This window comes from Alexandromys fortis, unplaced genomic scaffold (assembly GCF_014885135.2).
Source record: "Alexandromys fortis isolate MF-2015 unplaced genomic scaffold, M_Fortis_MF-2015_v1.1 scaffold_16, whole genome shotgun sequence".
Lineage (NCBI taxonomy): Eukaryota > Metazoa > Chordata > Mammalia > Rodentia > Cricetidae > Alexandromys > Alexandromys fortis.
Window position 1 is genome coordinate 13,914,837 of NW_026067893.1, and position 12,373 is coordinate 13,927,209.

At 44.0% G+C, this 12,373-nt stretch overlaps 1 protein-coding gene across 1 annotated transcript in view; it reads left to right on the forward strand.

Moving 5' to 3' along the window:
• Armh3 (armadillo like helical domain containing 3) overlaps nt 1–12,373 on the forward strand; it is a 190,533-nt gene that overhangs the window by 88,548 nt on the left and 89,612 nt on the right. The gene's annotated exons all lie outside the window — the stretch shown is intronic.

Here is a 12,373-nt window from a genome sequence, read left to right on the forward strand (position 1 = left end):
ATGGCACCACTCCCCCTGGGCCAGAGACAAAACAGAAAATTACAATGTTTACTTTTGTCTTTATATCTATTTGGTAACCCAGTAAAGTCACTGCCGCCCTGCATGCAGGGAGTGTCTCTTCTCTAAGGGCACAATTAATGTTAGCTTGCCATCCTTTTTTTTGTGTGACTAAATTGGAGGTTTTGGGAAAGCAAAAATTGTTCTCTGAGGCAGTTGCTTGCTGATAGGTCCTGTGGCTTTTGTGACCCGAGGCTATAATAGTTTTCTCTCAATGATTACAGATGAGTGGCTGCCCCACCCGCTGGGTGCTCCTCTGTATTCTGAACTGAGGAGAGTAGTTAGTGTCAGGGGCTCTGTAAGAAACAGGCCAGGAGCCCAGCCCCTTCTATGGAATTTATCTCCCTGTTGTGACATGTGGTTTCCTCCCAGCCTAATTGCCTTTCTAAATTTAGTCCTCCATAATGGGAAGTAGAGATCTTTAATTAATGGATTAGCAGCAGTTACTGTGTGTGTGGTGGTGGAAGGGAGGGGAAGAGAGTCACACTAACAGGGCAGCAGCGGCCACTGTAGTTGGAGCTTTAGGAGAGAGTTTGGAATTAAGGGCATGTCAGAAGAGATTGGAAGGGATCAAACTGATGAGTTAAGTTTTCTGCATGTGTGCATGCATGTGTATTTTGTTTGACACTGGGTCTTGCTATGTAGCCCAGGCTGTCCTTGGCCTCAGCCTCCCAAATGGCTAGACTTGTAGGCATGCACCACCCACACTTGTTGAGTAAGCTGAATATAATTTTTTTTTTTTTCGAGGCAAGGTTTCTCTGTAGCTTTGAATCCTATCCTGGAACTAGCTGTCGTAGACCAGGCTGGCCTCGAACTCACAGAGATCCACCTGCCTCTGCCTCCCAATTGCTGGGGTTAAAGGAGCCACCACTGCCCAGCTAAATTTTTTATAACAGAAAAGACTCTTATTATTTTATGTAGATAATAATATAATTATAAAGCTCCGAAAGCTAGCATGTTAAAGAAAATGCAAAACAGTGCAAATTTGTGTACTTGGTTCAGTTGTAGGACGTAAGCAGCAGTGGTTAGTGTCTGTCTGAGATGGAGTTGCATGCAGTGTTGAGCAATTCTCTGGCTGCAGTTGTCCTCTGCTTCTGGTTCTCGTCTACTTTTACTTCCTTCTCTTTCTTGATCATTCTCTCCTTGCCCTCCATATCCTCCTCGTTCCGGGCCCTTTTTACTACTCAGTGTCCTGTGTCTGTCTGTCTTCTGTTTTCCTCAGGTTTCTCAGGCTTCCGGTTGTTTTCCTATTTACATTTCATAGTTCCTGTCACCTTTTTATTTATTCATTCTTTTATTTATTTATTATTGGTTTTTCGTGACAGGGTTTCTCTATGTAGTCCTAGCTATCCTAAAACTCGTTCTATAGGTCAGGCTGATCTTGAATTCAGAACTCTGTTGTTAATTCCACTGAACAAGGGCAAAAGCTGTTACCCAAATTCTTTTACTAAAATTAAGCAAGCTTTATTTTCTGTCAGACAGGGCTGTCTCCCTGAAAGAGTAGTATCACACATAGGAGAAGGTGGATTTATAGCCCCCCAAAACTATAAGACTAGGGGATTTCCAAGGGTTCAGTGAATTTTTGGTTATGTAGGAACTTGGTTGAACATCTCAAGCTTCTTTGTCAGAACATCTTATTTTATAAGGGTGGAGATCAGGGTATAGGCTTTGGAACATGTCAATTTCCAGAAAATTGGTCAAGACCTGGTCAAATTTAAGTTTTGCAGAAAACAGGGATGAACTTATTTCAACTTTGTAAAAAGATGGCTTCTAATCTTAAAATGGAGTCAGGCTGGTCCATCACTGCCACCTCTGCCTCCCAAGTGCTGACGTTGATTGAGTATGCAACTATACCTGGCATTTTGCCACTCTAGTTAGTAACTTATGAAGAAAAGAACAATTGTTTATCCTCTGTTGATTGGTGACTTCATGACTTTGAGAACTTCTGTCATGTTCAGCTCCGTGATCACTTGCTATCTTGGTTTGTGTTCTGCGGTCCTTGGTGTATTAGACAGAGGTTGTAGGAGACTCATTAGTGAGGCCTTGACACCTGCTTGTTCCTAAGGAGTGGATGCTTGTGTTCACGGAGTGAGGGCTAGCTTCCTTCCTTTCTTTTGTAAAGGTCACATTCATTTAGTTACTTTCTGTTGCTGCACATCACCAGCGCTTGATAAGAAGATAAGAGGACAACTTACTAGAATCAGTTATCACCTTCCACTGTGGGGGACCCAGCCGTAGAACTCAGGTTGTCAGGCTTGGCGTCAAGCGCTTTTACCCTCTGGGCCCTCCTTTTCTTTTAGTGACCAAGTGAGCTCTCCTTTAACTGTGGTTCTGTGTGTTCATACATGGAGTATACAGTGAGATGAAAGAGCGGCAGGTGTTAAGGAAAGCTGCAAAATACAACGCTCCATCCAGTGCAGTGAGGGAGCCCATAATAATGTATAATGTTGCATTCAGTGGATACAAGTGTGGCTGTGCTGGAGTCGCCCACTCCTTGGCTGGCGCTACCCCTCATATGTTGGAATGCCCATGTTTTCATTCTCTTTTTGCCTTCTAGGTTTATGGATTTGAGGGAGGAGTGAGAAACTCATCATGGCAAATATACCAGTGTAGAAAATGCTTGCCCATATATGTGTTGTGAATTATAAATGAATTTATTTATAGAAAAGAGTGTAAGGCACGTAAGGTTCGACTGAACAACCAGAAACCCTTGAGCTTATAGAAGACACTCAGGTAGGGTCCAGGCGCCTTCATGTTTGGAATGTGGGTGTTCAGCGTCCTTGTACTTCTTGAGTGCTGATTTTTATTTCTGGGGTTGTATTTGTTCTGGGGAAAAATTGCCAGAAGTATTCAAAATTCCTGAAATGAGCCGGGCGGTGGTGGCGCACGCCTTTAATCTCAGCACTCGGGAGGCAGAGGCAGGCGGATCTCTGTGAGTTCTAGGCCAGCCTGGTCTACAAGAGCTAGTTCCAGGACAGGAACCAGAAAGCTACGGAGAAACCCTGTCTCGAAAAATCAAAAAAAAAAAAAAATTCCTGAAATGAATTTAGCTAAAAAATGCTAGAGAGGAAAAGCCAACTGTATGTTTTAGCTAGAGGCTGAATCCCACTTGGTCCTTTTCCTGCTCTACGTACACAGCCCTGACCCCCTTCCTGCTGCCACTTATTTGTACAGTGGCTGTTGCCATGGCATCTGAGCATGTAGGAGGATGTTCTGAGCTCATTTCAGTTGGAATATGGAAGAAGGAAGTCCTGGGTTTGCTTTGCCTTTCTTCTTAGGAACTGTCATTTTCCCCCAAGATACAGTTTGGGGACTCTCTTCTGACTTTCAGATACCAGTCTCTGCAAAAGCTTACCTGAAATTCCCCTCTAAGGACAGAAAGTGAGGTTTGGAGATCCGATCCTAATGAGACAGTTCTTTCTCTTTGAAGAATGAAAGTAGGGCCCTGCATATCCAGAGCGCGTCTGTCCGTTTGTGTAGACGTATGCTCCATGCAGTTTAGGGAGTGTCTGAGCCCTGCGAGGCTCTTCCTGCTCACAGATGGACAAAGTCACTACCCTTACTTTATGTTCCATAGCCTCCCAGTTATTTTGTCACAGAATATTCTAGTGTCTAGTTAAGCTTTTTTTTTTCTTCTTTTTTTTTTCCTGATGCATACTTTTAGCAGCATCATCTCTCTGATTTTTTTTTTTTAAAGGGCCGCACTTTGTAGAGCTGGCTGGCCTGGAACTCACTATGTAGTTTGCCTCACATAAGTTTGCCTCTGGCTCCTGAGTACTGACTGGGATTAGAGGTATATACCACAACACTCAGCTTCTCTCTGAACTTATTGAGGCTACAGATAATATTTTTTTTAATATTTTTATGGCTTATTTAACTTTATTTTATGTGCATTGGTGTGAAGTGTCAGATCCCCTGGAACTGATCTTCAGACAGTTGTGAGCTGCCATATGGGTGCTGGGAATGGAACCCAGGTCCTCTGGAAGAGCAGTCAGTGCTCTTAACCACTGAGCCATCTCTCCAGCCCTACAGATAATATTCTTCATTGTGTCTACTTCCTGCTTGTCCCTATGGCACTTTGGGCCATTTATGTCTTTATTTATTTAGAGTCCATTGTGTGTGTTCTGGGTCCTGAGCCTGGGTCCTCTGAAAGAATAGCAAGCACTCTTAGCCACTGAGCTAGCTATTCAGCCCGCACTACATGGCTTTTAATGGGGACGTAGAAAACATTTGAATGAATAACACAATGACAATGTTGTGTTTCTCCCCTTAAAGCAACAATAGTAATGGGAGAACCCTGTAGCATGATTGCTGTAATGTTTCTGATGCAATGCCTCTCAGTATCTTTGGACAGGATCAACCCTCTGACTTAGATTTGTTTGAACCATTGAAGTGCAAAGGGCATGCAGAGCACTCCCTTTCTTTGTGAGTTTCTTCCCATCCACAGATGGACAGATTACTTTTAACCAAGTGAAAATGGAAACCCTGGTGACTTCTAAGCTATTCACAAAGAATAAGCAGGATGGTTAGAGAGAGGCTTGGAGCTGTTGGAAAGGGAGCGACTTGCACAGAGCTTCCTGGAGACAGCTTATTTTACTTCCACTGTAGGCAGAAGGGGCACTGGGAAAGCAGCTTGCATCTAAATATGTGGCTTCCATGGTCTGAAAACATGGTTTAAAGGCAGATTTGTGCTGGCATATTTTTTATTCAGCATTTGTGTGTAGATCAAAGTCCTTACCCTTTCACTATGCCATATCTCAGGATAAACCATGCATTACTTGTATCTGTAGTGATTGGGGAAGGGAGTGGAAATGCAGAGGGTTAAATAACTTACTAAGGAGTCTGGAGCCAGACCCTGAACTTAGAGTTCCCGACTTCTGTGTTCAGATGTGGGTCACCAGGTAACATTTACCTCCCTGTAGGAAGAAAGGTCCCAGAGCCCCCAAACACTCTGCTCAGCCTCAGGGCGCTAAAGAGCAGCCCAAGCATTTCAGCTTTGTGAAAGGAAACTGTGCATGGCCTGACCTTCCAGATACCTCCTGGGAAGCGTGGAACCCCAGAGAGCATCACAGTTTTCCACACCCAGCTGGCTTTCTCATCTGGCAGAACCCGTGTCTTCATGGTTAAGAACAATTTGAGGGTGCAAATTGAGAGCCTGTGGGAAACTATGCTGTGGGTGTTATGCAGGACTGAATTTTTTTCAAGAGAAAAACTGATTTGATGTATAGCATTGTCTGGCAGTCCTGATGTAGGTATAGCTTTGGTAGTTTGGCAGCCTCTCCTGATGTGTAGAAGCTTACCTTTGGACACTTAGTTGTCTTCTTCTTTTAGTTTAGTTTATTTTTTAAACTGTAATTTGATATAATTATAGACTTATAGGAAGTTGCGAAAGTAATAAAAGTACATCTTTCACTCAGCTTCCTCCAAAGGGAACATCTTACATAGCCATTGCCTCTTTTAGTTTGAAAGAGGTTATGCAGGTGGGAAAGAATAGAGCATGCTTGTCAAAACTAATCCCAGCAGTCAAGAAGAGGAGCCAGGAAGGATGGAATTCAAGGGGCTCAGTGTCCAGAGGAATCAAGAAGCCAGACATCTCAGCACTTGGGAGGCAGAGGCAGGCAGATATCTCCTGAGTTTGAGGTCAGCCTGGTCTACAGAGTGACTTCGAGGATGGCCAGGACTTTGTAGAGAAACCCTGCCTCAAAAAGAAAAAAAAAAAAAAAGAGGGCTGGAAAGATGGCTCAGTGGTTAAGAGCATTGCCTGCTCTTCCAAAGGTCCTGAGTTCAATTCCCAGCAACCACATGGTGGCTCACAACCATCTGTAATGAGGTCTGGTGCCCTCTTCTGGCCTGTAGACATACACACAGACAGAATATTGTATACATAATAAATAAATAAATATTAAAAAAAAGAAAAAAGGAAAGAGAAAAGAAAGAAAAGAAAAAATGAGTGAGAAAAGATTCTCACATAAAAGCTGCAAAGAGTCAGAAATCACTCTCCATTTTTCTTGATGCAGAAAAGTCTCTTCCTATTGAGAGAAAAGTCAGCTTCCACTGGTCAATCAGCATCTTGTCAGGTTCATGGGGTGGGAAAGGAGTGACTGCTTTTGTTGCTATGCCTACATTCAGTAGTTCTAAAGTGAGACAGAGCTTAGCTTGGTAAGGTGTTATCTTTCCACACCTGGGCAAACGGATCTGATGTTAGCCTTCCTGTAGTCTGGGAGCGGGTCCTTTAGCAGATGGTTAATGTGAACGTGGTCTGTTTCACTGACTGCTAAATCTCATAGAGTGAGTTTGGGTACCACTCAGACAAGTGTTTGGGAAAGGAAACAAGAACTGAAGGTGGTAAGGTTCCTTGAACCTGCTTAGTTATGGCAGGTGCATAGGGATCCTACATTCCCGGCGTCTAGGCTCTGGATACATTCTCTCTTCCTCTGAGTTCTCCCCTCTTTCTCTCCCTCTCTGTCTTGTCTTGTCTTTTCTTTTCTTTCCTTTTCCTTCCTTCCTTCCTTCCTTCCTTCCTTCCTTCCTTCCTTCCTTCCTTCCTTCCTTCCTTCCTTTTTTTTGAGACAGGGTTTCTCTGTGGCTTTGGAACCTGTCCTGGAACTAGCTCTTGTAGACCAGGATGGCCTCCAACTCACAGGGATCCACCTGCCTCTGCCTCCCGAGTGCTGGGATTAAAGGCGTGTGCCACCACCACTCAGTTGTTTTTCTTTTTTTAAAGGGTTTAATTTTTTTTATGTGTATGAGAGTTTTGCCTGCATGTAAGTCTGTCCATTATGTGTGCACAGTGCTGGTGGAGTCAGAAGAGGGCATCAGATCCTCTGGGACAGGAGTTCCTGGAGGTTGTGAACTGCCGTGTGTGTGTGTGTGTGTGTGTGTGTGTGTGTTGAGAATGAAACCCTACTCCTGGAAGAGCAGCCTGTGCTTGTAACGGCCCGTGCTGTCTCTCCAGCCTCACTTTAGTTATTTTCGAGACAGGATTTTGCTAGGTAGCCCAGGGCTGCCTGGAATCAATATATAGCCCATGCTATGCCCCGTGGTTAGCAACGTTCTTGTCTCAGCTCCTCTAGTGCTGGAATATAGATGCACAGATAGGCCGAGTCTGGGAACTTTAATTTAAAAGGTTCATTAGGATGAAGAGGGGATGGGTAGTATTCTTTCCCAAGTAAATGGGGGATGGGGAATGATTGAGAACATTATCTTCCCTTTCAGAAGATACACATTCATAGCTAGGGAAAAGGAGAAATGTGACTTCCATTTAAAGGAAGATTGCTCTGCTCTTTGGCTCAGCTAGAGGGTTGTGGAACCTTTAGGCAGCACAGGCGACTGACTGTGTTTTCTTCTCCCAGGGCATCCAGAGCACAGCCAAAGCCCAGAGCTGCCTCATTCTCGATCCTCTTGCTGCCCTGTTGGTGCGGTGCTTAGCTTTACAGACAAATGGTTGAGTTCATTTTTTTGTTGTTGTTGTTTTAATTAAAAGGTTATCCTTTTTTTCTGTTTTGAGACAGGGTCTCATTTACCACAGACTTGAACACACTGTTTAGCTGAAAATGACCTTGAACTGTTACTGCCCTTCCTTCACTCCCAAGAGCTAGGATTCTATTCTGTTGCGTCCTAACATAAGATTAGAAACCTCTGTTTTGAGAGGACATCTGTAGCATGAATAATAAAAACCCTGAGTAAGATATTGGGGTTCAACCTGAAAACCAGAAAAGCAAAGCAGCACGTCGCTAGAGAAGTCTCATCTCTACCAAGGCTGGGTGACCACAGGCTAAGCAGACTAAGCCTCTCTCTCCTCCCGTTTTATTTCCCTCTAGTGCTGGGACCCCACCACTGCCTGACCTCTAGTGGCTCTAGGTTTGCTTCCTGTCTTCAGGCATGATTTATTTATCAAAATACAAATAATAGGGCTGGAGAGATGGCTCAGAGGTTAAGAGCACTGGCTGCTCTTCCAGAGGTCCTGAGTTCAATTCCCAGCAACCATATGGTGGCTCACAACCATCTGTAATTTGATCTGGTTCTCTCTTCTGACATGCAGACAGAACACTGTATAAATAATAAATAAATACATTAAAAAAATACAAATAATATACCACTACAGGCATCTAGTGTATTAAAAACAGTTCTGTTGTTAGGTATTGCCTTTCTACTCCTTTCTGAACCACTCTGTTAACTGACAGTGAGCCCGCCCATCACTGCCAGTGTTGCTGGGGACTCATGGGTGATTTTTCTAGCGTGAATTCTAATTGGTCTTAATAGTAAAAACCTGGAGTCAGGTATCAGGGTAAATTCTGAAAGATCAGAGAAGTAAAGAAGCCAGCCACTAGAGAGGCTTTTTACCTCTACCAAATCCTCAGAGCGAAGTGGGCTAGATCCTGTCTCCACGAATCCTCAGACCGAATGGCTGAGCTCGTTTCCTCCCACCTTATATTCCTTTCTCTGCCTAACCATATCCTTTCCAAACAAATTATCACCAAAGATTTTCCCTGGGGATGAGGGAATTGGTTGGAGTTTATGGGGCCTCCAAGGTTTTGGTGGCTTTAGCTTGTTTAGCTAGTGCTATTTCTAGCTTTTCCTTGACTTCTGTCTTAAGCAAGTGAAATGCCAATATTTCCTGTCTACTGGACACTGTGAAATTATGCATCTCCCTTATGAACAGGCTGTGATTTGGGTTCAGTAGCACCTAATTCTAGTTCCATACAGTGTTCCAAAATAGGGTCTAAGTCTTGTCTTACAATTTTTCTTTCCTCTTCATTGTGTACAAAAGCTGCTCAGACAGACAAGTTCTCTTTGACCAGTTTCTTTTTTATTTTACTTTTTTTTATTTTTGAGACATTTTATTTCTCCGTGTAGCCCTAGCTGTCCTGGAACTCACTCTGTAGACCAAGCTGGCCTTAAACTTGGAGATCTGCCTGCCTCTTCCTCCCAAATGATGGGATTAAAGGCATGTGTCACCACCGCCCAGCTATCTGGCCAGTTTCTTTAGAGACACTTACTTGTGCTAGGAATGAATCTCTCTCCTTCCTGTTTTTAATTTTTTTTTATTTAATTCATTTGGCTTTTACACTTAAGCCTCTCCTCTGCTTCTCTAAGGCAGGTGACTGAGCTACCATTCCGTTGTGTCTTCTGTGGCTGGCTTGTTTTCCTTGCTGCTGGTTTACCCTCCAGGTGGGGACAGGTTTTAGTCCTGAACAAGTTCCTATATCCAATATTCCTTCTGCTCCTCATGGCAGCACAATTTGCTGCTATCTTCTGTTCCTCCCCCGAATCCAAAGCAGATAGAAACAAATCTGGGGAAGTCCTCCTTGTGTAGGACACACGAATGCCAAGAACAGCTCAGCAAATCGAGAGCCTTAGTTTCTGTTCTGTGATGGGAGCCTGTGGAAGGTGCTAAGACTTCCCCGTGGGCGATACTGAACCTTCTCCTTGGAAACTAGAGTTACTGCTGCTGCCTCCAGGATTGACTAGGGGTTTAAGGACTTGCCGCAGTACTAAGTCTTGGCTCAGTGTTCTAGAGCCTGGACACACTGTATGTTCTGCACAGTGCTATTGCACTGTTTGCTAAACACGATTCACACAACTCACCAGAAGGAAACATAGGCTGAAGCAATGGATGAGACAGCTAGCTGCCTCCAGCAGTGTCGAACAGGCAGCAGTTGGTTCCAGTTTCTGGACAAAAGCCCAAAACCCAAAATTTCAAGGGCTCTTGTAGAAAACAACTTTTTGATGAACCAATGAATGTATTACATCCCTTAAGTTTAAACACACTCATGTGTGTGCTTATTGTCAGTGTGCAAGTGTGTATGGAGGCTGGAGGTCGACGTTCACTTTATTTTTTAGGGACAGGGCTTCTCAATGAACATGCAGCTCATCAATTTAGCTAAGAGTTTCTAGCCAGCAAGCCCTAGGGACCGGCTGGTCTCTGCCTCCTCTGCTCTGGGCACATGCTGCTGCACCTGGCTCTTTATTTATGTGATGCTGGGATCTGAGCTCAGATCCTCATGCTAGGACAGCAAGCACTTTAGCATTGGAGCCTTCTTCCCAGCCCAGTATAAATATACTTAGTGGGTACAAGTATTTGATTGCAAACACTTTTTCATTCAGTTAGGGTTACAGTGTTTGGAGCTAGTCTCTAGAGCCTTGCTTAATAAATGCTAAACTAGAAATTCAACTCGGGGTCCCTCAAGATCACACAGGGGATTGTTGGTGTTTAGAGAGCATGGTTAGCTTTGATTCTGACCTTGGAGGTTGTTTTTCCTTTCTTTTTAAAATGGGTTTCATGTGGCCCAGGCTGGCTTTGAATTTACTGTGTAGCTGAGACATCCTTGAGCTGTTGATCCTTTTGCCTCCACCTCCTGAGTGCTGGGATACAGGCCCACACCACCACTGGGAATGAACTGCTACTGCCTACTTTGTCTCTATGAATCTGACTACTCAAGTAGTCCTTATGACCTAACCTGGTGAGCCTGTCCTTTTGACCTTTTATGACTAGCTTATTTCACTAACATCATTTCCTTTCTTTAAAAATGACTTTGTTTTTAGCTGCATGGTGGTGCACCCCTTTCATCCAAGCACTTGGGAAGCAGATTCAGGCAGATCTCTGAGTTTGAGGCCAGTCTGGTCTTACAAGAGCTAGTTCCAGGACAGCCAGGGCTACACAGAGAAACCCTGCCTCACAACAAGCAAGCAAACAAACAAATAAGATTACTGTGTGTGTGTGTGTGTGTGTGTTCAGATGCCATTAGAGACCTGAAAAGGGTGTTGGGTCTCTGGAACTGGAGTATAGACAGTTATGATATGCTTGAGATGGATACTTGGAACTGAACTTTATCTTCTTCAAGAGCAACAAGCATTCTTAAATGCTGAGCTGCCTCTCCAGCCCTTTTCTTCCATTTTAAGGCAGAATGATAATCTGTTGTGTGTAAATAACCCATTGTGTGTGTTCAGCTCTTGTTGGACATTTGGGATGCTTCCCATATTTGCTGTGTGAATGATGCTGCTGTAAACATGGGTGTATAAATGCCTGTTCAAATTCCTTCATCTCCCCCCCCCCCCCCCCCCCCTTTTTTTCTTTATTTTTCTGTATTTTTGGTTTCTGAGACAGGGTCTGATAGTTGCTCTGATTGACCAGCCAGCCAGCCTCCCTGTAATGGTCTGGTTTGTCCTGTCCCTTTAAGAGACAAGCCCGCCCACTCCCTCCCATTAGCAGATTTTTCTTTGGCTTCCTTTAGTCTCTCTTCCCAAGAGGGCTTTCTCCCATCTCCCCACTTCTCCTTCCCCCTTCTCCCTTTACCCCTTTCCCCCTTTCACTTTCCTCTCCATAACCCACTAAATAAATACCCACTTTCTCTGCATGGCGTGCCTATCAATGTCTCTGTCTCTCACCCACCACATGGCTTCCTGCCTGGGACCTGCTGTCTGCTGTGGCCACTCAGGGACCTGCAGCATTTTTTTTTTTACCATAACACTCCCGAGTGCTGAGATTAAAGGTGTGTACACCACCCTGGCATAAGTCCTTACTTTCAGACTTTGGTGTTTTGAGATTGTATAAACTCAGTGGCCTGGGCCTGTGGAATGAAGTGCCACCACACTTGGACAACAGAGACTCAGCTTACAGAACTTTTCCATGGTAGCTTTAATTTGTAAGGGAATGATTAATGAAATTCTGACTGAACTGAAGTATTTTGCTTTTCTTTCTTTGCATTTCTTTTATGCTGCATTTATTTCTATACCATAGACTTTTGTTTCCTCATTTTCCTCTGGGGTATGTTTTTGTCTTCTTGTTCCTTTTCATTGAGGAGCAACAGCATGGCAGGGGAGCTCATGTATAGTGGAAGGGGCGCTGAAGGTTTGGTTGCATATCTGGGGTGCTTTGTTCACCTGGCTATGTTCAGTAACCAGAGGATTCTATATTCAGATCCTTAAATTACTCTCTGTATTGCTAATGCCAACATGTATGTGTCCAGCTCCACTCTTGGGCCTGGACACTTCCCTCCCAGCTCCACTGTTGCACAACCAGAACGACACACTTCCCTCCCAGCTCCACCGTTGCACAACCAGAATGACAGACATTGCTTCTTTACAGTGGCATCTTTCCGATACATGTGACTTTTCAGATGGACACGGCTTTGATGGCAGGCAGCTTCATAATGTTCTTAAAGTGAAACCCATGAAGGTCTGAACCTCCTAACTTTGTTCATGATTTTCTGGATCATAGAGTAGAGAACCATTTACACAGATCACTTCACACCTCTCAGAGGAAGAGGAAGCTGGTATTTATATATTTATTCATCGACTGGTTGATTTTTTTTTT